At 55.0% G+C, this 22,140-nt stretch overlaps 1 protein-coding gene and 1 long non-coding RNA gene across 9 annotated transcripts in view; one reads left to right on the forward strand and one right to left on the reverse strand.

Annotated features, from left to right (window-relative positions):
- The first annotated feature begins 272 nt into the window (after positions 1–272).
- CHST3 (carbohydrate sulfotransferase 3) overlaps positions 273–22,140 on the forward strand; it is a 35,035-nt gene continuing 13,167 nt past the window's right edge. For 2 of the 7 annotated variants that reach the window (XR_010412468.1, XM_045878024.3), the window contains exon 1: positions 851–1,400. The gene's annotated coding sequence lies outside the window, so the exon portion shown is untranslated. The other 5 variants (XM_045878025.3, XM_064594783.1, XM_064594780.1 and 2 more) reach the window with 5 other exon arrangements.
- Positions 9,627–13,121, reverse strand: LOC135364772 (uncharacterized). 2 transcript variants are annotated; one of them, XR_010412470.1, is made up of 4 exons: positions 12,987–13,121; positions 11,973–12,162; positions 11,684–11,741; positions 9,627–11,458 (listed from the first exon to the last, which is right to left on the reverse strand). It is a non-coding gene; the product is annotated as an uncharacterized LOC135364772 (long non-coding RNA). The 2 variants fall into 2 exon arrangements; XR_010412469.1 differs by lacking the exon at positions 9,627–11,458 and having other exon boundaries at positions 11,613–11,741.

The raw sequence follows: 22,140 nt of genomic DNA on the forward strand, positions 1-22,140 counted from the left end.
ATCCCGTTAAATGCCAGGACCACTGTCTTCAAGAGGCCTCAATTAGCTTATGGCGCTAAGTGCTGAAAAGACTGAGAAGAAAAGCCTCAAGCCCAAATCAAAGCCCCGGAGCCCAGGACACCACAGGATTCGGGCAGCGAACAGGGAGTCTCTTTCAATTCCCAGCACTTCACCACGCTTCTGGTGAAGTTGGCCTTGCACCCACGAGCCGGCGCTGCCTAGCTGGACGCTGCCCCACGTGTGGGAGGCAACCGGTCCCCACTCCTCGGCCAGCAGCACTCACCCCACCCTCCGCCGGAGACGCCAGCTGCCCAGAAGGGTGGGAAGATAACGCGAAGCCGCCCTGGCTGGTGCGCGGGGACCCCACTTCCTTCTGGCTTCCCAGGTGTCCCACTAAGGGAACTCTTGACTGGAGGCCCGAGAAGGCGGTAAGGTGGGTGGGTGACCTGTGACCGCCCAGAGAGGGTGTGCTGTGGTCTTTGAAAGCCCAGGGGACCATCATTTGGACCCCCACCCCGCCCCGGGGCCGAGAACCAGCGCAGCCAGAGGGATCTCTCGGGGAAGAGATAGGATGGCAGGCCGGTAATGGCTTGGGAGGCTCTGGCAGGGCGAGGCCGCGAGGATCTATCTCCACGCCGCCTCTCCCCCCACCTAACCACCCCGGGGCCGGGAGCTCCGCGCAGCCTCTCTGGGAGGGGGTGGGGGATCCCAGCGGCCCCCCAGCGAGCCCCCGGGGAAGGCGGGCGGAGGTGCAGCGCCCGGAACAAAGGCCCACGGAGGGGTCCTGGAGCGCGCGGCTCCCCGGGGGCGGGGGCGGGCCCCCTCCTTCCCCCCTCCCTCCCCCCTCAGCTCCTCCCTCTCCTCCCCTCCTTCCACCTAGAGGCCCGGCCGGCGCGTAGCCCGAGCTGCGCCAACTTCGCCAACGGTTCCCAAGTTGCCGGGCGCACTGGGCTGGGAGCTGGGTGGGGTGAGGAAGGAGAGGAGGAGGAGGAGGAGGGCTCCCCGGGCGCCTTGGACGCGATTCAGGAATCCGCCGCCGCCGCCGCCGCCGGCCGCTCGCCGGCTCGGGCCCGAGCGGGGAGGGCGCCAGGCAGGACCGCTCGCTCGCTCGCTCGCTCGCTGGCTCGCTGCGCAGGACGGCGCCCGCCTGGCGCCGCTTCCCGCTCGGCGTGCGAACCGGCCGGGCCGGGCCGCGCCTCCCTCCCTCCTTCCCCCCTGCCGCCGCCGCCGCCACCGCCTCCGGGGAGGGCGCAGAGCCCTGGCCGCGGGGGATCAGAACCGCCGAGCCGCTTCTGACGCGTTCTGCGCAGAGGGCAAAGTTGCGAGCGGATGCTGCTGGCGCCGGACCGCAGACGCGGACAGTCGGATCCGCCCCCGCCGGAGGAGGCTTGGCGGCAGGGGTAAGTAGGGCGCCGGCGTCCCGGAACCGCCTCTGAGGCCCGGGCAAGGCCGCCCAGCCGTGCGCCCCGCAACCTCCCCTGTCCGGGCGGCCCGCCAAACTTTGGAGGAAGAGGGGGCGAAACGGAGCGTGGGAGAGGTAGTTCCCGGCCCGGGGAAAACTCCACGCAGGCACCCGCGACCCCCAGACCTAACCCGCGCTCAGATTCACAGCTGCCAGGTACTCGCAGCTCATCATCATTCAAGCCACAGACACACCGCGCACTCGCTGGGAGCACAGCCACGCCGACCCCGCACGAGCAGCAGGCCGAAATTTACAGTTCCGGGGGCGCCGGGGTTTGGATCTTTAGACCAAGCATGCCCTCCTGCCCTCAAATAAATCCACGGTCTTTGTCTGCTGCCCCTGCAGCCCCCCAGTGAGGAGCTCCCAAAGCGCGATGGGCCGGGGAAGGGCTGTCTTGTCTTTGAAAGTCGTGGCCGGCACCCCGAGGCTAGAAGTGGGGAGGGGAAAGCGAATACTGCAGTCGGATCTCGGGGTTCATCAGGAGCGAGTCTGGTGTGGAAACTCGGTGTCTTGGTGATGTGTCTGGGTGTGCGCAGCCCTTCCGGAGGCGAGGCCGGGAGAGAGGAGGGAGTGATTCATAAACTCGGACCCGGCGTGCTGGGCTCCGTGAGCAGAGTAGAAAAGGCTGCAGGCCGATGCTGCGCTGCGCGGGACAGCTGTGGGGTGGCAGTGACAGGGCCTGGAGGAAAGCACACAAACCCCTCCCCCCCCCCCCCAGCGGATGTGCTTCCTCGGAGGGACTTCCAGGAGGACCAGCGGAGGAGATTCCAGCCGTATATGTGTGTGTGTTCACGGGGGTGGGGGATGTCTAAGACTCCCGAGGTCACGGAGAAACCAGGGCTGTGCGGGAGCCCTATTTATTTTCAGGCACCTGAAGCTGTGTTTGCTTTCAGATGCCCTGGTGTGCTGTGGCCCCAGGGTGTTTCAGGGATTGTCCTGGACCTAGACCAGTGCTTGGCATATGGTGGGTACTCAGCAAGTAGTTGTTTGATGATTAATGGCACCAACAATTAATATTTGCTAAGGACTTACTATGAGCCAAGCCTGGTGGCCTCCGCTGGGTTGGAATTGGCCTTCCTGCAGAGGAGGGGGCCCTGAATGGTTCCAGGAAGCCCTGCCTGATTTGTCTGGAGAAGTGGCCCAAGCAGCATGTTCCAGGGTGCCATGTGGGCTGGCACTGGGGACTTGAATCTCACCATTGGCCTGTGCTCCCCTAAGAGGGGCAGCAGGAAAGTCTCCTATGTCTACATCTGGCTAAGCAGGGGGTGGTGTTTGTGTTTCTTGGTGGCTCCTGTTGGCCTGGCTGGAGATGGGTCTCATGAAGGGTCTAGGGGCTATGTCCTCCAGCAGGGGCTTGGCTCTATAGTGGCAGCAGGTGGAGGGGTAGTCACAGTCCTTGTACTGAGCATCCGGTGGTTTCCTCTGTGTCAGCTGGAATGTGTTTCCCAGAGGAGCCGAAACATCTCATGTTCCTGGAACTGGGATCAGAAGCAGTTTTGGGAGTGATTCCCTGTTGGTGAGGGATTGAGAGTGTGCAAGGATATGGGACAACCTGGCCATGGAATCACAAGGAAATGTGTCATTCCCCTGCCCCTTTGTGACTAGGTTCAGTCTGCATTTCAAGCTTCGAAATGGTCTCAGTGCTGAAATTAGCAAAGTATGTGGGCAGCACGAGAACTGTGGCCCCAGATGAGAGAGGGAGTGACCTGGACTTGGCCATCTCTGATTTCAGGGGGACTGCTGCAGCCAGTCCCTTCCCCATATCACCTTCCCGCCCTGTGTCTTCTGGGAATCAAGAGCTCTACGTACATTATCTCATTAAGCCCTACATCCCTATGAAGTTAGCGTTTTATCGCTCTTTTGCAGATTAAGAAACTGAGGCTCAGAAAAGTTAAGTAACTTTTTCAAAGGCACACAGCTAATGAGGAACAAAGCTGGGGATTTGAACATGAACAGTCTGACTCTGGAACTCATGCTCTCTCCACCATGCCAGGTTGTCTCTACGGTCCCTACTGGTTCTCCATGGCAACAAAGAAGCTACTTACTAACACTAACATGGTCCTGGGGCCTCTGACTGCAGTCCTTTTTCCACACACGCTGCCCAGACTGGGTTACACCGTGGGCCATGGGAAATCAAAGTCTGGGTGGCTCCAGGCTGCTAGAACCTTCCGTGTAGGACTGGAGTCGGGAAATGATGGAGATTTGGAAGTATTGAGGGAGATAGTGCAGTAATTCCAGTGAGAGATGATTCGCTGCTTATCCGAGAAGTGGGGACAAAGCTGCCACTTACGACCATACAAGGCATAAGTTTGGGTTTGGGAGAAATGGCCAGGCAAACATTCTCAAATGGATTACTCTATTCCTTTCTTCGGCCCTCACCAGAGTGGAAATCTGGGATAACCAGCCCTCCCCTGCCACCTCCTGCCTGGTGGCTGTCCTTCCCACACCTGCCAGATGCCCTGAGGTGGTTTCTGGTCCCCAAGAGAGATGGGTGGGCAGAGCTGGGGTGGGGGAAGATGACACATGGCTCACCTGGTGGTCCCTAGCGAATGCTTTCCCCCACATGCCCCACAGAGGGACAGTGGTTATCATCCCTACTTTACAGATGAGGACAGGGGGCTCAGAGAGGTGCGGTGGATGCCCAAGATCACGAACCTAGGGAACTGCAGGCTATGCTGCCTCCAGGCAGCCCTGCAGGCACTTAGGGACGGCTGTGTTCTCAGTCTGGTTGGTACTCTATACCCCATAAGGGCTGAGAGGGGTGCTTCTCACGGCTCTGCCCACCCCCATCTCTGCCCAAGGTGTCCATATACAGGAAAAACTGGCAGTCTTTTTTTTTAATCTTTTTTTTTTTTTAAGATTTTATTTATTATTTGACAGAGAGAATGAGTGAGAGAGAGCACATGAGAGGGGGGAGGGTCAGAGGGAGAAGCAGACTCCCCGCCAAGCAGGGAGCCCGATGCGGGACTCGATCCCGGGACTCCGGGATCATGACCTGAGCCGAAGGCAGTCGCTCAACCGACTGAGCCACCCAGGCGCCCCAGGAAAAACTGGCAGTCTTAAATAAGGAGCAGAGGATGAGCACTAGCTGGCTGGCCCCTGCCCACCTTCCCCAGGAAGCCCATGTGGGTGAGTTTCGAGAGCCTTGACAGAGCTGAGCTGTAGGTATTGGAACCCTCTCTTGCCTCCACTGCAGAGTGGGCATGCTGTCCAGGATGGAAGTTGGGAGACTGGGTGTGGGGAAAAACTGCCCCACCCGAGGGACAGGGGCTGCTTATCTTTGCACCCTGGCTCCCTCCCAGCGTCTGAGACAGGGAAGTACTTGGGACCGTTGTCAGGTGATGGGTGAAGCCTAGGGAGGGGTCTCGGGCCTGCTGGGAAGTCATAAAGCAGCAGAGCCAAGGGAATCCTAGCCATGAGGAAACGCTCACAGAGGTCTCTGCCTGTCATGAAGTCATGCAGGAGGAAAATAGCTCTGCGTTTCATTCCTTAAACAGAAGAAAGAAATAAATGTCATCTCTTCTTCTCTGATGACTAAATAGATGATAGAATGCTGCTTGTTCTGCCTGAGCATGAGGCTTCCACGGCTGGGTGTGGGGCAGTCCCCGGCCAGCTGGACAGTTTGTTCTGTGCTTGGAGGTGGACACGCTCAGTCTTTGGCCCCATTGCCCCGGATCTGGCTGGTTGCTCCCCCCACCCTTATCCACCACCATGGAGAGAGGGGGCAGGCAGGCCACGGGAGACCCCAACTACCAGCAACTGCACCCCCTCATTCCTCCCCCTCTTGCCTCTCCCCTCCACATTCCCCCCCCCCCCCCCCCCCCCCCCCGCTCCACAAAGATGGCTGTGTGCTGAAGGACTGTGGGTTTCTCTGGGCCCTGAGAAATTTATCACTGGGGTTCTAGAGGACTCTCTGAAAAGGATTTGGAGGAAAGTGTGGAAAATAAATAAGCCAGTTCCCAGTTGAGCGTCTCCTGAATACCATAAGTAAACAGCCATCCTGGAGGCCAGCCCCGGGAAGCTCTGTGTTGACCTCCCATGGTTACACCTGGCTCACTGGCTGCTTTTACCGGCTCCCCCACTCCCTCCCCTCTCCCCTGTCCAACCCCTCCTCCTTGGCTTTCGGAGCCTTAAAAGTCAGGGAACACACACCGGACTGCTGGCCTGTCCTTGTGCTGCGGGAGGTTGGCACGCTGGCTGCTGGGACCAGGAGGAACATGAGGGCGGAAAGTCCACCTAGAGTGCCGGCTCAGCCCTGCTCCACCTGAGCAAGCCTCCCGGCTTTGGCCCCACTCAGCGAGGCAGAGGGTGGTCTCCCAGTTGGTGAGTTGGACTTTGATGGTGGAGAATGGTGGGGCTTTTTCCAGTGTGGCACCTGATGAAGTTTTGCATCTTAAACGTCCGTTTAGAGTGGATGGACCAAAGCTAATTTTCCCCTTTCGTGTCCCCCTCCCCACACACAAAGTGGGGCTCACATGTGAAGAAACCCTCACAACCTGTACATTTACCTTGAAGGGCTCTCGGGACTAACTAGAATGTCAAGGTTCTTTGCTTTTGGCCGGAGTCATAGCAGATTAGGCCATATCAGCTTAGGGTGCTGGTGGTGTAAGTTCACACCAAAGGTTTCAAGGAGCTCTAGCACGGTTGAGAGTTGCTCTGTCTATAGGGTAGGAAGCAAATTTGTGATAGCTTAATAACTTCAGTGCATTTAGTCGAGCCACTCTAAACCCCAGCAGTGCCTAGTGAGAAGGGAGAACCAGAGCTCTGCGTGGGAGGAGTTCCCGACTGGGACCCAGAGAGTGGCTGGGGTGCCTCTCCATTGTATGTGACTGTACCGAGCTGGGTGGGCAAACCGAAACCTCTGGGATCTGGGGAGCAGGCACTGCCGGGAGGCCCTGGGTCCTGCCCCCCGGCCAGGGAGCCTGTTTGTCATGCTGCTACCAGGCTGCCGAGAGAGAACTTGGGGGTGGGCTCCATAACTTGTAGCCCTGCGGGGGGAGAGGTGCATACCCGCGGACTCACAGACCATCACATCATCATGGGCTGAAATACACACACACACACACACACACTCAGATGTGTCCCCCACACACAAATATTTCAGTAAACAGCTGGGCACATTATATACCAAAACATTTATAGGCATGAGTGCGTGCATGCACACACAGATACGCAAACACAGGGACATACTCATTCCAAAAGGCAAATTACGTAACGGTTAAGGGCACATATCCTGAAGCTGGAATGCTCGCAGTCCTGCTTAGTAGCTGTGTGACCTTGGGCAAGTTATTTAACCTCTCTGGGCCTTAGTTTCTTAATCGTACTAGGTCATAGGTAATAGGGCTGTCAGTGAAGCAGTATCTGTGAGGAGTTGAGAAATGTGCCTGTACGTAGAACTAGGCCAGTGTTACAAGTATTATTCACCACACACCCTCTGCCCAGATACTCAGATTCAGGTTCACAAGACTTCTCAGAGAGGCACCCACAAACTTGTCGGTGAGTGGAATCAGTCGCTTTGTACTTTCTGAGCCCTGATTCTCAGAATGTGTGCCATTTGCTGTACTAGACCTAAATTAGAATTATTAGGAAAATAATTTCATCTTCCCTCAGAAAGCTCATTATTTTAAAAGTGTTGTTACTTCCCCCCGCCCCCAGGAAGGGTGGGAATTGCTTTAGCAGCAGCGGTTTTCAAACTAGGTTCCACGGAGCCCCAGAGTTCAATGGGGACCCCGCAGAGGCCTGATGGGAGGAGGCTCCGGGCCTCTCCCGCCTTGTCGGCTGTACACATTGGGCTTCTGAGGGAAGTTCTGGTTCAGAAGGCTCCCCAGCTTCGCCGTTTGAAAGCCCCCCTCTCCCGGCGGAACTGCTTCCCTTCTATGTGCGTGCATGCCTGTTCATACATGCAGAGCGCGGGCGCAAGCCCACACAGCCACCTGACGTGTGGCCCCGGGCCTCCCCAGCTCTCTTCCCCACTTTCCTTTTCTCCCTTCCCCTCCAGCTGCCGCACCATCTGCAGGATTCTGGAAAGTGCTAGGGGGGTCGGAGCCAAAGCAGTGCTATCTGAGGAAATATTTTGAAAACAAACTCGGCCGCCCCCCCACCCCCAGCCCCCGCCCTCCACTGGGACTGCACCAATTTCCAGCACGACATTTCACAATTTGCATGACGCCGGGCCGCGGGCACCTGCCTCTGCTCTGGACGCGGCCTGGGGCCTGTCGCTGCAGGGTCAGGGACAGATGTACCTGAAGAGGCCCGAGATAGAAACCTAGCACCTGTGAGGAAGGGGAAGTCAGCCTCCTGGGGGGGGGGGGGGGGAGTGCAATGAAGAACCGAAACACCCCTGACCCGGAAGGTGGGGCCCCCAGTCTTGTTTTCCTCTCGGCCCGGCTCCTCCTGCGTCTGCAGGATATGTGGGGATCCCCCAGGTGCCCAGCGGTCAGGTACACAGGAAGCACGTGCGGGGACTGGGCCCCTCACACCCTCCGGGCCCGCGCTCGCTCGGTCCTCACAGGAAGCTCGTGAGGGAGGCAGCTCGTGATTGCCGTTCTGCAGTCAGGCACACCGAAGCCCACAGGCCGGAGAGGTTGCCCGCGTCGCCCAGCTCGGGCGTGCAGAGCCCTGTCGCGCCCCGGGGCCCTGCCCTGTGCGCGAGCGTGCTGCCGTGCCTGAGGCCCAAGAGGACAGTCCCTCCATCGCTGGCCGGGCCGCTGCTTTGTGGCTCGGCGGCTCTGGGGAGGCTGGCTTCCGGGGTCGCCACAGCCCTGTGAGGGCACTGCGGGTGGAGGTTCGAGCCCCCGGCCCACCCCCAGGCTGACCCGCACAGGGCATTCCTGATGGTACCACGGCCTCTTCTGCAAGGCCGGCCATCTGCCCATCGCTGCTTCCCCTTGGCAGTGACCTGGGCTGCCAACAGCTGTGTCAGGAGAAGGGTTTTAAACTAGCGAGGAGGAGCTAGCAGATCGGGGTGTCCCAGCAAGACAGAAGCCCCGCCCCGGGGATGGTGCCCAGCTGCTCGGGATGCCGGTGGCTTCCACGGGCCCTGTGACCTTCCAGGTGGATCCTATGGCCCAGCCTCCCCTTCCCCAGCCCTCACTTTGTCCTTGCTGTCCCCTGGTCCAAGCTGTCCTCATTCCTCAGACACAGGCATCCAGCTCTCTGTAGCCTCTCCAGCCTCTCCTTCCTGCTTTTCTTGTGGCCAGCTCCCATTCAGCCTCTGGCCTCCGCTTGGGTGTCCCCTCTGGAAGCCTAGGTCAGCAGCCCTCCCTGTGGCTGCCTGCGCGTCCCCCTCGTCACACTTCACCGCGCTGCATGGCCATTGCTGCTTTCGTGGTCTGTGGTCTCCTGTGGGTAGTGAGCTCTGTGAGGAAGGACAGTGTCTGCCTTGCTCCCCTTGGTGTCCCCAGTGCGTCCACACGCCCAGTGAGTCCCCACCTGACTATGGAACTGAGAGTGATGGATGTGACATGAAGCTTCGCCATGTAGGATAGGATAGTGTCCATCCTCCCAGGACGGGATGCTCCCATTAGGGAGCAGTCAGAGTGTGGGTGGGGGGCGGCGGTGGGAGGGGAGTCGTGGTGAGTTGGAGGAGGCAGCTGATGTGGACCAGAGGCTTTGTGTGGGACTGGGTGGAAACAGGAGAGTGGGACCCTGGGCACGTGACCTGTCTCAGTCATTATCCTATGCGCTGGGCTGGGGTCCTGACAATGGGCCCAAAACCTTCTGAGAGGCCCCTTTGAATTAGGTGGGCCGGGGGGTGGTTGCACTCTGGGCCCTACTGCTCAACCCCATCAGCAAGTGGTTCTCAGTCCTGTCCCCTTATGGAAGGATGTCTGTCCAGCCCGTCCAGCCCCTCCAGGGTTCAGACTTGCCCCTGTGGCCGAGTCCTTTCCCCTGAGCAGGGAGAAGGAAGCCCAGCTGGCAGGCTGCCTCGGGGGGCTGGTTCCAGCTACAGCCCTTGAGCCGTTCTTGCAGAAGTAGTGGGGCCCCCGAGTGCTCGATTGTCCTCCCCACCACCCAGGGAGCACACATGAGGTGCTTCAGCCCGGGCCTCGCCTGTCCAGGTACTGCATACCTGCTCATGCCTGACACTGCACAGGGTGTCCTAGGGGTAGCAGAAGGTGCCCCCAGGCTAGAAAGGGAGAGGAGATGTGGGCACAGATAACTACCTTTGAGTCCAGCTGTGATGAGCCCACACAGGTGGACATGAGGGAGGACAGGGGGAGGGCTTCATGGACGAGGTGGGCATGCAGGTGCAGGGAGGGAGACTGGGCAAAGGCACAGGGTGGGAAGGCTCAGCTGGAATGCAGAGAAGGGCGAAGTGTAATTTGTAGGGTGCATGAAGATCGGAGATGAGGCAGGATGGAGCTGTGGTTGCAGTGTGCAGACTCTAGAGGTGGGCTGCTTGCAAGGAGAGGGAGCCCTGCTCCTCACCTGCTGTGTGACTGTGGCCAAGGTGCTTCATCCCCCTGTGCCTCAGTTTTCTCATCTGTAAAATGGAGATGCTAACAGTACCCACCACATGGGGGTGATAGAAGAAGAAAATGTGTCCCTAGACAAGTGTTCGGAGCAGTGCCTCATATACCGTAAGCATCAAGAAGAATGAGCTACTATTCTTATTTTTTATTTATTTATTTATTTATTTATTTATTTATTTATTTATTTATTTATTTATTTATTTATTAAGATTTTTTATTTATTTATGTGACAGAGAGAGACATAGCAAGAGCAGGAACACAAGCAGGGGGAGTGGGAGAGGGAGAAGCAGGCTTCCCGCCGAACAGGGAGCCCGATGTGGGACTCGATCCCAGGACCCTGGGATCATGACCTGAGCCGAAGGCAGACGCTTAACAACTGAGCCACCCAGGCGCCCTATTCTTATTTTTTAAATAAACGCAGCTAGAAATGTCAATTGAGGTCGTGTCAAGGTTCTTGAATGCCATACTTTCCATTTGCTAAGCGCCTGCTGTGTGCCAGGTAGTTATAGACCGTCTCACTAAGTAAGCCCCATACAGCCCAGCAGGGTTGTTAGCCATGTGTCCATTTTCCAGATGAGGAAACTGAGGTTCGGAGAGGCAGTTAACCCACCCTGGATCACTCAGCCAGGAGCAGTGGGGGGCAGTAATGAAATCCAAGTCTCCCTGGCAGTTCGGTCTGTCCGTGTGGAGATTGGAGAGACATGACAGTACCATGGGGGTCACAGCCCGAAGCGGCACCCGGATGCTGTAGTCATGGGCCCCTGGGGCAGGGAGGGCAGGAGGGGACGGGGAAGGAGAGATCCATGCCAGCCCGGAGGGCACGGAGACAGGGAGCCCTTGAGACCATAACACACAGCTCACCATTCACAGCCAGGCGCACCACTGAGTCATTCTGGGAAAGCCTGACATCACTGAGCCTCACTGTCTGCTGCCTACCTGCCGGTCTGCCCTCTGTGGGCCCCTGGTGACCGTGTGCCCAAAGTCCTGCTAGGGACCCCCCCACCCCGGGGGAGCAGGGCCATGGCAGCTTTCTGGCTTCCTGTCCTGGTTTCTCCTTCCCGGCTGCTGTTTTCTACCTTGCCAGAGTTCCCTTCCCTGCCTGGGGTCCCCACCACACCCCTTACTCATAAGCTCAGCTGTGGCAGAGCTTCTGGAAGTGGTGATAGGCATGAAGAACTTCCAAAGGTACATCCTTGCCAGGCCTCTGATTGGAATTCTGGGCATTCCAGTGTTGGAATCACTTTGAAAAAGTAAAGCCTGGGTGAGCTATGTGCCCAGCACTATGCCAGGTCCCAAAGGCCTCTGCCTTCCTGGTAGGTACAGTTGAGTACCTGAGAGCTCTTTATGTACTAAGCATTCTCAGGCTGGGTGATTTATTTGCATCAGTCTGATTGCATAAGGTACCCATTTACAGATGCCAACGCTGAGGCCCAGAGAGATTAGGTGACTTGTCCAAGGTCACACAGCCAAATTCAAATCCTCAGCTGTCCAACTATTGCTGTGCCTGTGCTCCACGATCCAGCTGCAAAATGAAACCACCAGAGAGTTGTAGGAGCTAGGGTGTATGAACCTATGCCTGCCAAATGGTGTGGTGCAGACAGGAAGTGCCAGGAGAGTTTTCATTTTTCAGTGTGAATCACTCCCCAGAGTTTCTTGAAGATGGTGGATCTCCAAGGAGGTGGCAGAGAGCCCCCAGCTTCTTGGCCATGCAGACCCTGCTGATGTGGCCATTTGGGGTGAAACTCACCTCTCTGGAAGGAGCACAGGGGTTTGGGGGCGCCCGTTCTGTTGTTGGTGGGCCGGACCTGGAAAAGGAGTGTGAGTCAAGAGAGGGGCCAAGTGCCAGCTTCCTCAGCCCCGTCTGCAAGCGCAGGATGCCAGCTCCGCCCGCCCCAGCCGCCCCAGCCGCGAGGAGGGGCCAGGGCCCAGCCCTGTGCTAAATGGTGCCCTCACCCTCCACAACCTCACGAGGGAGGCATGGTTAGCCCCATCTTCCAGGTGAGGACACTGAGGCTTATCGAGGTTTTCTGGCTCACCTGAACTCCTCTGGCCTGAAAGGGGAGAAACCGAGACTGTTTAGTCTTCTCTCTGCAAGGACAGGAGGAGGTAGGAGCTAGTCTCCCCTCTGACACCGGGTAAGGCCAGCTCTGTTCTCAGGCTTGCATTTCCGATTCGGTCTGCAGTCACTGGGTCGCCGTGTTGCCGTGTTGCCGTGAGAATGACCCTCTGGGGTGAGAGAAAAGCTCTGATTTCCCTTGAGCTGAGTTACCATTTTTCCAGGAGCACTTTTGAAGCCGTAGGGGCCCTCCTCAGGCTTCTGGGCTGGGCCCTTCTCCCCCCCCAGAGCCAGCCCCACCTTAGTGGGCCTGGCCTGGAAACAAAGGGCCTCCACAAGATACCTGGCTTAGGTGATTACCCGGCATGTGACTCAATGGACAGGTGCCGGATTCTCAGGGGTCTCTCATCCCCTTTTTAGTGCCCAAGCCCCAGGTTAGCCTAACTCCAGGTGCCCTCTCCACAGATATGTGGGGATCCCCCAGGGTTCCATGGTCTGCAGGGTGGCTCCTCCTGACCCTGTCCCCCCTTAGCCCCCAGAAGTCCCCAGGCTTCAGGAGTGGCTATCCCCCCACACTCAGAAGGGAGGGGACCCAAACCAGTTACTCCCCTCAATTACTATAGGAATAATTTCTGGAGAGTTGTCGCTTTTCTTGCAGGGAAAGTAGACTGTTAGTTTGACTGTAGGGGCAGTTTTGCTTCTCATTGCCTCCAGATTTTCCTTTCCGGCTTTGCCTCAGCTTAAATTCAAAGGCCTGTTAAAATGACTTCCAAAAGGAGAGTCTCATCTCAAAAGAACTTTGCCTCTACTTCTATAGGTAGAAAACTAATACCTGCTTTTAATTTTTTTTTTTTTTAGTTTGACTAAATTTTACAAATTAAGTAATATATGCCCATGGTACACAATTGGAAAGGTACAAATGGATTAAGGTAAAAGGCACAAGCTGGAGAGTAGCTGCCTGGACAGTTAGTGTGTCATTTGGGGTGAAACTCACCTCTCTGGAAGGAGCACAGGGGTTTGGGGGCGCCTGTTCTGTTGTTGGTGGGCCGGACCTGGAAAAGGAGTGTGAGTCAAGAGAGGGGCCAAGTGCCAGCTTCCTCAGCCCCGTCTGCAAGCGCGGGATGCCAGCTCCGCCCGCCCCAGCCGCCCCAGCCGCCCCAGCCGCGAGGAGGGGCCAGGGCCCAGCCCTGTGCTAAATGATGCCCGGGGTCATTGCTAAGCCAGTGAGTGCTCCCTCCCAGGCTGTGCTGGCTGCCACATCCCAGCCCCCTCAGCAGTCACCTTGGCCTCCACCCACGAGACACAAAGGCCCCCACATCCCTCAGCCCCTGCAGCCCCAGCATGGCCCCTTAGCTTCAGCTTCCAAGGGTGGCATTCTCCTGCATTCCCAGCTGCCTCTTCTCCATTTTCCCCTCTTGTCTGGCTGGACTGGGGCCTGCAGCTGTGGCCTGTGGGGTCAGGGCTCCACGCTGGTGATCTGACCGGACATACTGCCTCTTAGCCAAACTGACTGCAGGTTCAGAGTCCCCTAGGTGTGGGGGCTCACACAGACAGGTCCACCCTTCTCCACTGCCTTCCCTGGTGAGACTGAGTGTGACCTGGGCCTCCCCTGCTCCTCCCCCCCCACCCCCCCTTCCCTCCCTTCCTCTGCCTCCTTCCCTTCTAACCTCCTTCTTTACTGGCATATATATGTGGTGCTGTATAGCAAATGGTAACTCTAATTCCTAAGAATGGGGCAAGTCAGAGAAAGAAATAGTGCCAGGAGAGCAATGTGCTGGAGATTTGATGTCAGCAGACCCTGCCCTTCACGTCTCGGCCTTGCATCTCCGACTGGGTGACCTTGGGCAGGTTGCTTAGCTTCTCTGAACCTTACTCTCTCATCTGGAGAATGAAGGTGATCGTGGTGGTAAGAATCCAGGCTGGGCACAGGGCTGGCCTGAGGACCAGGAGGAGCAAAAGGGCTTCCTAAGGAGGAAAGGGCGACAGATGGGGGGGGTGGGGAGGTGGGCAGTGCTGTTCCTCTGGGAGACTGGTTATGGCCTCGGGCTGGATCAGGGAGGGCTCTGGGGACACGTGGGGTTTGGGCTCAGCCTTAGGGCAGACTTTGGCCAGGCCCGATGGCCTCTTAGGCAGCTTGGCCCCTGGGCTAATGGCTGCCTGCCCTCCTGTGGAAATGCCTTTTCTTCTATTTCCACCCAGAAATGAACCCTCAGCTTTGTTTTTTTTTTTTTTAAGTAATGACTTTACAGTTTTTATAGTAGTGATAGATGCTTATTATGCAAAATTCAAGTAAAATGGACAAATAACAGAGAAGAAAGCAACAACTCACTCCTCAGTTCCACCGCCCAGATGTAACCAGTTAGTTATTTCGTGCACATATATACATAGAAGAGGGGGCGGTAGAGAGGCAGAAAGTTTTATAAACACGGGAAAATGCACAGTTGAGTTTAACTTTTAGGCCAGCGTTCTAAGAAGGCTGTGTGCCCCAAAGCAGCCCCTCTCATTTGTTCCCCGTGTCCATGAGGGCATTGTGGTGGGGGGAGGACCCATACACTCTGCTCTTTAAAACCTCCTGATACAGACCAGTTACAAAAGGGGAGCCGGTTGAAGTCGGTACATACCAGCTCCAGAACAGTGGTTTTCAATCTTTGGACCAAAACCACAGACAAAGATACCTGGAACTGAAACGAAACAAAAGTCTTATGAAGCCCATATGTATCTTCATCACACATTACACACACTGATATTTTCAGTTCTATACCATTCTGTTGAACTTTATAAAAAAAAAAAAAAAGCTCGTCGACCTACCAAATTGATTGCAAGCTGGAGTTTGAAAAATATTGCTCTGGAAGACTGATTTTCAAACTTTACACCAGACTCACCTGGAGAGCTTGTTGGCAGCTTGCTGTGCCCACCCCCCTGAGATTCTGGTTGAAGAGGTCTGCGGAGGGGCCTGAGAATATGCATTTCCACCAAGCTCCCAGGTGCTCCTGCCTGCTGCTGGCCCCGGACCTCACTCTGAGATCTGACCTTCCTAGATTGTTTTTTAAAGCACTGTACTTCCCGCCAGACACTTCCAGAGGATTTGCTTTATTCAACAGATGAGAATCGCTGATGGCTAACACAAGAATTTGGGTCTCTGACATTTTGAGGGCGTCGGTCAGGCACTTTCTTCAGGATCTTTAAACACCACTCTCCTGAAATCCAGTTCACACTATGTCTCCAGTGCCAAATGCAGAAAAGGTCTGGGAAGCAAAGGGACATTTATGCCCAACCCTGGTTGAATACCTGCCTCTTAAGTCCCAAACCCACAGAACATAAAACCCTCCCGGCCCTTTTGAAAACACCGTTCCTCTATAGGCAATGAAAGGTGCCATTTACCATGGAGATTTCACCTCTTCTGGTTTTTTAAAGGGAAGAAGACAAGTCAAGCATGACCACCCCATGGGGAAAGCTGTTTCCCTCACTCTGGTTGGGGTCTGCTGGGTTTCATTGGCTGTCCCTGGATCCCCAGCTTTCCCTGGAACCTCTTCCTGGCATGGCAGCTGAGCGCGTGCAGCAGACCCGGGCTCGCCTATGTTTTAAGTTGCCTCTGCTCCTCCAGCCAGGGAACTCTCAGCCCCCACTCCTCATCCTCCCCCTTCATAGCCGTGGGGCCTCCTCCCCAGCCTTGCAGTCCTCTAGAAGCCAACCCTCAGCTGGGAGCAACCTCGTGAGGGAGGGAAGTGTTAAATGGGCACAGAGCTCCTCTGTTCCACTAACAATGGCCCGTTGATGACTGGATTCTGCCCAGGGCGGCCCCCCTTGACTGGACTTAGGGGAGGAGGAAGGACTCCAAGCGCCCCTCCCCCAGGCAGCCATTTCTGGGTGTGAAGTTGATCCCAGTCCTTGGCCTCTGCCGACAGAACCTCATTCTTCAGGCCCTGAAGCAACAGTGAGAAACCCACTCACCCCTCCTGTCCCATCCCAGGGGCAGTTCGAGGCCCCAGGAGTGATTCAGTTCCATGTAATTCAACAAACATCTATTGGGGAGTGAACCGCAGGCCCTGATATTTTGTAAAAGCTCTCAAAGGGATTCTCATTCACAGCTGGGGGTTAAGCCTCCTGGGCCTCCTATTGGTTAAACATTGTGCTTGCTGAGCACGGAACTGGTAAGTCCCCATTTCATGAGGGAGGTGCTTGTGGGAGGCTGAATACTGGCTCCCCGAAGATGTCTACACACGCACCCCCCACACCTGTGGATGTGTTACTTCCCAAGGTCAAGGGACTTTGCAGTGGAACTAAGTGAAGGATTTTGAGATAGGAAGATTACCCCGGATGATCCAGTGGGCCCAACGTCAGTATACTTGTCCCGAGAGGAGGAGGATTTGACGACAGAAGAGGAAGAATGATGCCTGAAGAAAGAGACTCAACCAGCCATTGCTAGCTTGGAAGATGGATGAGGGGGCCATGAGCCATGGAAAGCAGGCAGCCTCTAGAAACTAAGCTGCAAAGGTCAAGGAAGCAGATTCTCCCCCTAGGGCCTCTAGAAGGAACGCAAGCCTGTGGACACCTCGATTTTAGTCCAAACTGATCTTGGACTTCTGACTTGCAGAACTCTTCAGGTAATAAATACATGTTGTTTTAAGCCACCGAGTTGATGGTGGTGTGTTACCACGGCTACAGGGAAGGAATACAGGGCTGTTGCTAACTCTGCTTTACAGATGTGGCACAGAGAGGTGAGGCAGTCAGCTGGGGTCACACAGCTCGTGAGTGGCAGAGCTGGAGCAGGAAGAATCCCTCACTCGGAGTGCTCCTCCACCCCACCGCACTGCCCCTCCTTGCAGCCTGACAGACAGACAGACGTAGGTCCGAAGCGCCCCACCTCCGCCCCGCCGCCTTCTTTTCCTGTGTCCTTTGTTAATGGTGGGGCCCAATCCGCGGAGAGAGGAGGATGTGGGGGTGGGCTGGGCAGGCGGAGGAAAGCTGGGGTGGGCCGGGTTGTCCCCAAGTGGAATGCCACATTTGAACTCGATTCTGGAAGAGCGGAGCCCGCGGGCACTGTCCCGCATCTCCTCTGCCGCCTGTCATCACGCTCTCAGGGCCACTCTGCCCCTGGGATCTGGCCCACGGCCACAGGCCAGCCACAGGCTTGGGCAGGAGCAGCATTCTGCTCACTGTCACCCACAGCCAGCAGCAGCTGCTTATCTGGGCCAGCCAGCAAGCTCCCATTTCCTGGGAGGCCGGCAGTGGCCTTGTGCCTTCAAAGGGCGTTTCTTCCCAGACGCCAAGAACCTTGCGTGTGAGGTCACGTGTGTCTCTTTGAGGCGTGTGAGACCAGCAGAGGTCTATAACCCTCCTGCTCGCTGATACTGTGCTCCTGAACCGTGGAGCCGACTGCCTGGGTTCCAAACCCAGCTCTACCTTGTGCCCGAGGGCAGGTGTTTGGCCTCTCCTTGCCCTAGGTGGGGGTGGTGGTTAGTAGCTAGGAGGGTACCGCTCCACCTTCCTCACTGGGTTGTGTTGCAGACCAAATAACATTTACAGTGTGTGAAGTGCTTGGAAGTACCTCGTTCATCACGGTCCTTGTTAGCTCGGTCATTGTTCGCTCCCCTAGGGCAGGGACTGTGTCTCTCCCTCCCTCTGCTGCCAGTGCCTCGGTCCCTCCATGGACCAGGGCAAGTACTCTGCAAATGAGTTGACTTGTCCTGCGCAAGCTTTTATCATCCAGAGGCTCGCTAGGTACTTCCCCCAGACTTCTAACTTTTCAAGTTCCCCCTTTGTTCAAACCCTCCTCCTGCTCCTTCTTGCCTGGGAGCTGCACGGTGGCCCAGAAGCAGCCTGAACCTTGCTCCGCCCCTTGGCAAGTCCCTGGAGCAGTTCAGAGATAACCCAGAGGTCCCAGGTTCTCACCATTGCCAAGGCCACGCCTGGCCGACCTGCTGAGCTCTCTCCGGGGTCTCTGGGCCTGGTGGCAGCACTGTTCACAAACCGAGTCTTGCGTGGCCTCACATGGACCCTGTGCCTCCTCCCAGCGTCTCTCCTACTTGGAGCCCATGCCAGGCCTTCCAGCTGATGCGGGGGTGGGGGGCGGGGGGCAAACCATGTGGGTCCGTCAAGTCCCGTCCCCTTTCTCTTTCCCCTGCTGTGAGGATGGGGCTTCCTCATCCTCACTCAGCCTCCCCCACAAAAAGCCCCCAAGCTTATCCTTGCACATGAGTAGATCCCAGGGGCATGGCCAGTTCATGGTTCTACAGAAAGCCAAACTCAGGGGTCCAGTTTGGATTCAACTAGTTCAGTCTTCTGCCCCAGGAAGGCCATTTCTGCTCAGTCTTAACTACCTACCTCCAGCTGTATTTCCAAAGTCCTCTTTCAACCCCGCCTCTGTGTTAAGAGCCAGTTTCCCTTCCTTCTCTTTTCAGTTAAACTCTGTACATTTTTTAAGTTTTTCTTTTAATTCCAGTGAGCTAACATACAGTGTTATATTCGTTTCCGGTGTACAATATGGTGATTCTATAATTCCATACATCACCCAGTGCTCATCATGGCAAGTGCAGTCCGTCATCCCCAATTTGTAAATGCTTTCAGTTTTGAGATAATTATAGATACACATGCAGTTTTGGGAAATAATACAGAAAGACCCTATGCACCCATTACCCAGTTACCCTTGTGGTAACATCTTTTTTTTTTTTTTTTAAGATTTTATTTATTTATTTGAGACCGAGAGAATGAGACAGAGAGCACATGAGAGGGGGGAGGGTCAGAGGCAGAAGCAGGCTCCCTGCCGAGCAGGAAGCCCAATGCGGGACTCGATCCTGGGACTCCAGGATCATGACCTGAGCCAAAGGCAGTCGCTTAACCCTTGTGGTAACATCTTAACAAAACTCTGGTCCAAGGTCACAGCCAGGGCACCCACACTGACTGACACAGTCAAGATAGAGCACCACAGAGCTCCCTCATGGTGCCCTTTTATAGCTGTAACCACTTCCCTCCCGCCCCCACGCCTTCCTTAGCTCCTGACAGTACTGATCTGTGCTTCTGTCTTTACAATTTTGTCATTGCTAGAATTTTATATAAATGGGGTCATGCAGCCTGTAATCTTTGGAGACTGGCTTTTTTCACTCAATACCCCTGACATTCATCCAAGTTGTGTGTAGTACTCCAAGCACAGAAAGGTGTGGAATCTCCTGAGGACGGTCAGTAAGTAGGATAGTGCAGGAAGGGGATCCTGGGCTTATGCATTGAGAGCTTTTTCCTACCCAGCGATCCCAGAAATGCTGTAGTAGAGTTAATCTTCACAAAGGTGCAAAACAAGATGGGAAAGCTGTGTGACCATATTGAAAGGCACCCCCGGTCCCCCCACAGCTGCCACTGGCTTCTCCTGAACATGTTCACCTCTGATGCACCCATATGCACGTATACATACTTACACACATTTCTGGTTGAATGGTGGCAGGCCAATCAAACTAACAAAAGCCCACAAATGAGCACAGAATTTTGTAATAATGAGCGTGACCAAAATGGAAATAATAGGGCACATGAGGAATGAGGGAAGGAAAGAGTTCCATGGCCCAGAGATTCCTAGCCTTCTTAGGCTGCTCCCCCTAAAGTAAGAATGGCCAATATGTGACGCATGTGTTGACCCTTCCCCATCCTACACACATGGCAGACATCACTAATCAAACACAACATTCTTTTCTCTCAGAAAACAAGCTTGACTTCAGTCTTCTCACAGTGCTCTAGGCAGTCAATACCAATCTATTGGCTTCGGCTCATGGGTTGAGGATTGTTTGCTGTCTACAGCTTAAGCGCGTTCTTTGGGTCAAGATGCTGGAAACCTGGTACAGTCACCATCTTTGTCAAGCTCCCTCTTGTGCTGGGCTGTTTATCACAAAGCTTCTTAGGCAGACTTGGTCATTCAAGTAAACAGTAAGCACTAACTGTATACAGGGCAATGGATTAGAGCACAACTCCATATACTCTTTTTATTCTAGTTTACTTTATAGCCACTTCCTTTTAAAAAAAAGATTGATTTATTTGAGAGAGGGGGAGAGTGTGAGCAGGGGGAGGGGCAGAGGGCGAATCTCAAGCAGACTCCCTGCTAAGCCTGAGCCCAGTGTGGGGCCGGATCCCACAACCCTGAGATCATGACCTGAGCTGAAACCAAGAATTGGATGCTCAACTGACTGAGCGACCCAGGCTCCCCTATAACCACTTCCTTTTCTTTGGAAAGAGTATTAAATAAACATGATAACAAATTCAAACAATACAGGAAGGTGTATGTGAAAAATGGGTCCCCATTCCCACCCCTGTTTCCCAGTTCCCCTCAACCACTCTTGCCAATTTCTTGTTTTCCTCTCTAGAGGTAGTCTGTGTACCAGCATGTGTGTGTGTCCACCTCGATTTTACACAGATGTTAGTAGACTTTGCATACTCTTGTCCCTTGTTTGTATCACTCATGTCTTGAACAGCATTTCCCATCAGCCCATACAGAGCTGCCTCTTTCTTTTTAACCACTGCAGAGTACTGCACTGACAAATGTGCCATCATCTATCTAACTAGTTTTTTGTTTGGGTTTTTATGTTTGTGCCTCTTAACAGACATTTAGATTATTTTCGGCCTTTTGCAGTCGTGCATGGTTTCCTGTTGTGTGTGGCCTTATTGTGACTTTGCTAGTGTATCTACAATTGCTGGGTTAAAGAGCATGCATACTTAGAATTGGGATGGTTTTGCCAAACTGTCCTTCAAAAAGGACACTCCCATCAGCATGACAAGAGGATCCCGTGTTTTAGTTAGGACGGAACAGGCCATGCTGCAGTTACAGACCCCCAAATCTCAGTAGCTTCGCCCAACAAAGGCTTATTTTGCCCTTGCACCACCTCTGACGCATGTGGGGGGGCTCTCCTGTCAGCAGCTCGGGATCTGGACTGAGCCAGCCGGAACCTGTGGTCTCCAGTGCGGCCACAACGAGAGAAGAGAGGGCCTGAGGAACATGTGGGATCATCTGGAGGACCAGGCCTCAAAACGGCTCACGTCACTTCCACCCACATCTCCCTGACCCGCACCCGGTCATATGCCTCCACAGGCTGGGGAAGGCGGAGGGCGTGCGGGCACTTGATGAGCACCGAGTGTTTGCCAGCCTGCCAGTCGTTTCTCCCTAACGTTACCTGCACAGTAGATCACAGAAGATGTTGTCTTTCAATCTGATGGGCATCATGTTATCATTTCGATTTACCCTTATACGCTTTCCTTAGGCAACTGGCCTCAACCTACTTCTGCTACATTCACACTCAAGACACACTCCAGGGGCACCTGGGTGGCTCAGTTGTTAAGCGTCTGCCTTCAGCTCAGGTCATGATCCCAGGGTCCTGGGATCGAGCCCTGCATCGGGCTCCCTGCTCAGCGGGAAGCCTGCTTCTCCCTCTCCCACTCCCCCTACTTGTGTTCCCTCTCTCACTGTCTCTCTCGGTCAAATAAAAAAATCTTTAAAAAAAAAAAAAAGACACACTCCAGGGGCTTGCCCAGATTTTCCCAGAGCCCAAAAAACATTTTGTGGGGAAGCCCTGAGACTTTTTTTTTTTAAGTTTTGGCTCTTATTCATAAAAATATATAAAGGCATGTGAGTAATAATATAAAATTAGCCGTGTAAAGATCTTTGCCAGCTGTGGTATGGAATGGATTGGCAGAAGTTCTGTGCAATTTCCTAAGCTCTCCGTAACTCCACCTCCACTCTCATTCAGGAAAACACATGCCACATGGGGGAGGGGGGCTATAAGAACCTTGCATCAGTTGCAGTTGTTTTCAAAACACAGTTTTGGAGGGAGGGGTCTCAATGTTTGATGCCTTCACTGTTCTTAGTAACCTTCGCCATGAATTATAATCTGCAGTGTTTTGTTCAGTAAAGGGCCTCATGGGCTAAATGAAAGGCTTGGAGGATGGGTGTACAAAGCACATGTGCTTGAATGGAGGGTTTATGTAAGAGTTGGGGCTGGCATTGCAGGGTGAGGTCAGACTGTAGAATGTCAGACTAAGAGGTGGCGAGGAATTTCATTCCGTAGCCAGTAAGGATCCTGTAAAGTTGGGAGGGCAAATCAGTTTTATCTCACAGGACAAGGCTAATGGATTGGTGCTGCAATGAGGTTTATGAGGCTACATCCCAGTCTCAGCTG

This window comes from Mirounga angustirostris, unplaced genomic scaffold (genome assembly GCF_029215605.1).
Source record: "Mirounga angustirostris isolate CCGP_5_RB_7025 unplaced genomic scaffold, mMirAng1.0.hap1 SCAF_6, whole genome shotgun sequence".
Taxonomy (NCBI): domain Eukaryota; kingdom Metazoa; phylum Chordata; class Mammalia; order Carnivora; family Phocidae; genus Mirounga; species Mirounga angustirostris.